The sequence below is a fragment of the Pholis gunnellus genome (genome assembly GCF_910591455.1).
Source record: "Pholis gunnellus genome assembly, chromosome: 3".
Classification (NCBI taxonomy): Eukaryota; Metazoa; Chordata; class Actinopteri; order Perciformes; family Pholidae; genus Pholis; species Pholis gunnellus.
The window spans coordinates 16,766,466-16,772,489 of NC_136529.1; positions in this window are offsets into that span (position 1 = coordinate 16,766,466).

A 6,024-nucleotide genomic window follows, 5' to 3' on the forward strand; every position below is an offset into this window, starting at 1 on the left:
ACAAGACTCAATGATCCTGCTGTTTGTTTGATTTTTGGCTCATTGAAAGTGAAATGTTCATCCGAGTATGAGGCATGGAGAAATGTTCAACACGATCTACCAGCAGATGGAAGCATAACACAGGAGACAGACATCCTGATGGAGCGCCGTCCAGGGCCCCTACAAACATCCCTTTCATTTCAATCTAATTTCCAACAGGCAGGCCTCAGTCTTGAGCATAATCCAACAATATGTGAACTGAATTTGAGTCTCAATTTGATATATTTTGGAAAACACAATCTCTTTGCTTCACAGAATGTGTAAAAGCAATGAAAGAGAAAAAGTAAAGCAATGAAAATGACACATGTATTTGTACATCTGTACGAATGTTAATGTTACCCATTATATGCAACGTCTTCTATAGATGACAATATTTTCATGAATATGGCTCTTCACAATAATAACTGAGAATGTAAAAGATTGTTAACGTTCGATCATAAGTGGCTATCTCATCCACCTCCCAGGATCACTCTCTTATACGCCATATTTTCCCCTCATGTTTTAGTAACAAGTAAGTGTGTTTATATATGTGTGTGTGTGTGTGTGTGTGTTTGAAATAGAGACACAGGGAGAGAGATCAGCTCTAATGACTTATGCTGATATTTGACCCTGCAGTCATCAGAAGGTGACTCATATACATAGCTTTCATTATACTGACATTTTGCGCAGCATTAATGCCTCTACTCATCCATCTCTGGGCACTTTTCTCTTATATCTGTAGCGCTGGTGTATTGATCTGTGCCTCTGCAGCATCATGCTGTAACATCATACTCTATCTGTTGAATGACTCCGATAGAGAGTGAGAGTGTTACGCTGCAGTTTTGAAGGATTTAGACACGCGTCGTTGGACAAAATGCATTCTCTTTGTCAGGATGAGTGTCTCTACTGCCAGTCAAATCATTGTACTGTGATAACCTTGCCTTCTTTGATATACCTCCCTTGATGTCTTCAAATTAAAGTATTTAAAAACACTGAATAGCACAGAGACAATGTGAAAGGTGAAATAAATAACATTTCTATCTAAAAATAAAGCCAGTTGCGAGATGCAAATAGTCCCCAATATCTTTTAAGGCAAGATGTATTAAAGTATGGGATCATTGAGCAAAAGCGCAGCAGCGAAGCATCCCTCACTTTCTCTTTACAATCTATCTCAAAAGATAGACACTGACTGAGTCATTCCTGTCCTTGTGAGATTGATTTTCACGTCTCAGTCTAAATTATCAGAGACCTGCTGGTTATTAGTCTCCGGAGTAAAAAGACCACTCCTGAGCTGCTGCTCAGTTTCTTTCCAGGGCGATTTTACTGTCGGAGTAAGTGAAAACACCATTCATCTGGTTTGTGTCATGACTGGAGCAACTATTTCATGCGTCATTCTTTCATCCACAGCTAAGGCCCATGATGCCCCTCCGCCCAGATCCCTGCAGCTGTGATGGAAGCCAGGTTGAAGTCCAGAGAGGAGAAACAGGTCAGTGATGGTTCTCACACTGAATTTTTTTAAAGATACATGATGTTTCTAATAACCCAACTCCCCAAGTATGGACAGTTTAAATAATTAATATCAATATCTGGTCATTTCATATCAAACTTACACACAATCTCATAAATCTCTAAACTGCATCATGATTCGGACCTCCATCATCACTCATCTTCTACAATCCTTTTCTCCCTCCCTTCGCTGGTCCTCTCGTCCTCCTCTCCCTTGCTTCAGAGCCAGATGGATTACCTCATCAATCAAAGTTCCCAGAATCACGTCCTGTGTGTCCCACCAATGCAGTGTCTCCATTCAGTAGGAAAACAGTGTGAGGTACTCACTGCAGCCTATTTCTAATAACCCCCCGAAAAAAATGTTTCAAGTAATCACTTATCATTCCTTTCTATTCATCTGCTCATTCTGAGGGAGTCGCACAGGAAACCGCTAATCTCGCTCTTGCACGAAAGACTCTGTAACGCTGTTTGAGATAATTGCATTATCAAAGTGTCTGGGGAGGGTTGAGGGCGTTGAGTGGCCTTGACACATTATGGATGTCAGTAACCTTTTACGGTTGCTGTAAAGAACCCACTTAAATTTAAAAAATAATTCAAAACTATAAAAATTGACAAGTACAAGTATATAAAGATTTAGGATTTTGATACATTTTGGCAAGTCTATGTACATCCATAAGAAGTTGAAACTATATCAATTTTAACATTGAAATAAAAAAGCCATGACAAATAGTCACGGTTCTATTCAAATCTTGAACATTTGTTTGGCTGACAATGCATTATTAATTATAAATGATTTTTTTTAAAAGAGCCATACATTATCTTTGATTTTAATCTCCAACCATGCAAGAACAACAAAGCCCCCCCCCCCCCCCCCCCCCCCCCCCGCCTTTTGGTTTTTAAATGGAGAGGAAGGTTTACAATGTCGTACAGTTTCTGTACTTTTTTCCCTCTTCGAAAGGAACAGTTATGGAGCGGGCAATGCTGATAACACCTAAGGAATTCGAAGCATGCACAAACAGCCCTTCCCCCATCCGCTTAGCTCTCTCTCCCCTTCCCCCTGCCCTCGTCCCCTTCTTTCCTTCCCTCCTACTCCATCAACCAGCTCTCTTTCTGCCTCTTTACTCTCAAATCTGCGGCTCAGATTACTTCCAGCTGGAGCATAGAGTAAATAGCGCACTCAAGAGATTCTTGAAAGGCAATTTACAAAAAGAAAACAAAAGAGAAATCTTGAGGTTTTTACCAATCAGGTTTTGCTTGAACTTGATAGAAATGATTGCGATGCTTTGCCAGAAGGGGTGTTAGGGACAGAATTTGTATGCCTTTTATTTACAAATATGGTTTATCTGTGACAACCTGTTAAGGATATCCTGAGATGGAGAGCAACAGTGATAGCAGTTATTTTTTAAGAGAGAACCCTCACAGAACTAATGTATAGCTCTCAGAGACAAAAGTCATTAAACTGGATGTATAAACCTTGTAGGCTCTGTAGGTTCAGTCCTAATCTAAATGAATACAATAGGAATTCATCTATGTGCACATAGGCTACTCACATTTATTAGTTTTCAATAACATATTCTTCACCAAAACTTCTTCTTTCACACTCTCCCTCAAAAACACATTCCAACCACAGGGAATGCCTGACTGATTGTCTGAGTGCGTGAGGGTGCGTGTGTCTGTGTGTGTGGTCTGCTCAGCAGACCTGTAGAGCAACGTTCCTCGCGTAAAGCAAGCACACACACACATCTGTTTGTCTGCGCTGTGGAACATGAATCATTTTACCGTTTCTCATTACATACAACAGGGATGTAAACAGTGCTGAAATACCCTGCTGCATCCCTGTTGAGCACGAGCACAATTACAATTTAACATATGCAGCTTGTTATATAAAAAAAGAAAAACCTATTAAAACTGGAACTATAGTACATCTTCAGCTATTCTGTGAGACCAATATGTGGTGTTATTCGTTATATTGCATACAGTATGACCATTACCTATTAAAAATAGTTTATTGTGAAATTCACGTTATTATTTCTGACACTAACCAGTCAGCAAATGCAAAACAAAACTGCTGTTTATGATGTGAGAAGTATAGATATTAATGTCTAATGATGTTAAAAATGCATAGTTTGTTTCACTTAAACTATGTGTGCGCAGAGAGTTCTTCTATATGCAGATGACGGTTGACCAGTTTCTTTTATCCTCTTTCTGCTCACTCCTTTATGTTCAACCACCGTTTACCGTCCTTCCCCCTCTGTTAGCCACGCTGACCTTGAACCCTACAGCGACAAACTCAATGACCGAGCCCCTCACTCACACATGAACTCCCTGAACCCTTCCAGGCCATTCATATCCTCTTTCCTCCTCACACAGACTCCCCTTCCTCCCAAAGAACAGCCCACTTTGATGACAGAGGTTCAGCCCCACAGCATTGACGCTGTTGTCTGTGTGTCTGTGTGTGTGTGTGTGTGTGTTTGTGTGTGTCGGGGGGGGTTGTTAATTCAGGCAACGTGCTGTTGTCCTTAAATAAGTTGTATATGGATGTTAGTTGTAGCTGTTTTGTTGTGTTTCATGCTAAAGTTGCCCATTAAGGTAGACTCTCATATCCGCTAAGTATTATGTATTATTTTAGATAACAACAAAAAAATGGGGCGCATGCTTCAACCATAGACAATGCACCAACTCTTTTATCCCCAATACTGACAAATCATGAGGCAATTAAGCAACTTGTACCCCCCCCCACACACACACATACAAACGTGTTAGTAATGTGTGTAGAGAATCACACACACACACACACACACACACACACACACACACACACACACACACACACACACACACACACACACACACACACACACACACACACGTCACACACACACATACACTGCTTAGCTACCCTAGAGGTAATAAGTATGGATTCACAGGCCAGAACACTTGGGATGGAGGGGGCGGGGTTACTTAGCAACGAGCTTGTTGACGTCCAAACAATGTTCATGTCGTCAAAGTGGCTGGTTGTGCCAGACTGAGGTTCTGCTGAGTTGAACAATGTCACTGGTGTGTTCCTAAATGCAGACGGAGGAACAGCCAACAGGCAGGCTGCCGGACTGACTGACACAGAAACCAACGCAAAATTGCTTACAGTGCTAATTCATAGAAATGCTGTTCCCACCCCTGTTTGTCATTTTACGGCCCATGCAGAGAGCCTGCAGTGCTCACAGCTAAAGAAGAAGACAGTCTTTGAAAAAAGGAGACAGCTGTGCTATAGGAGACAGGGCAGAGACATATACATTTGGGTAATTCTGCAACTGGTTTAATCTTTTTGTTTTTTACTAAGCGGAAGATGATATTTCTCCACTTTTTAGCCGAAACTTAATTTGCATTTATTTGAAAAAATATCAACAAATGATGTGAAGTATCACTGTAATCCTCTACATTATAAAATGCTTGTTTGGATCTGTATTGAGCGACAGACAAACCTAAGTTTTGAGGCTTGGCAAAGTCATCCAGCTCATTTGCTCATTTGAATAACAGGCTCATAGATTCTGAGAGGAAGTTAAGACTGATTCACGCTTTGGGCATACATCATGAAATTATATTCAATGCTATTCATAGTGAGCAGTCCATGGCATTGATATAGCATATGACTTGTAAGTTACCTACTTCAGGCTACCCCGAGATAGCAGAAATGCTTTGTCGTGTAATTAATACCCAGTGCTTTGTAGTGTAACACTGATTAGGATTAGGATTTGAATGCCTCTGCATTTTAGGCATCAAGTTTCAGCATCGTCGGGAAACATCTCCCAGCCAATGGCTATACAGTATATAATGCAGAAGAAGTAGATCAGAAGCCAGAGTCACTGACGAGGATGAGATGTGAAAGGTAACTTCAGGACACAGCTCATTCACACTCCGATGGCAAATGTTTACGTTTAGTAGGCTACCCGTAGTGTGTGTGTGTGTGTGTGTGTGTGTCTGCTGTTTAACAACTTTCGTCTGTGACCTTCAGAGGAAACTGCAGGACACGTTGCGTGTGGGCACCAGATGTGCTGAATCAACTACTTCACACAATGAGTCCAGTCCACATCACTGCATCATGCAGATGTTTATTTTAGGTTGGCTTGGCTGATGGTTGCCTCTGACTACACCTCAAGAGCTTTCACTTCTGACTCAATTTATCTTGTGTGAAGCGGCTTTGCACCAGTGTGACACTGCATAATGAATCACACGATGTTAATGGAAGAAATAATAGTCTGTGTGGTAGGAAAGCAGCAGGATCACCAGCAGTTTAAGTCAGATGTAGGGCAGCAGAAACCAAACTATATGACAGACTTTTGATGAGCGGTTGCTCCTGTGCAGTACGTCAGACGAGACAAAATCCCAGAGAAAAGTCCAAGCTACAGTATTATTCTACTTGGAAGCCCAAATTAATCAGTGTATTTACAAAGATACTTGTAAATACTACATGTAACAAGTATATCAGTAGAGGGTTTTGGATTA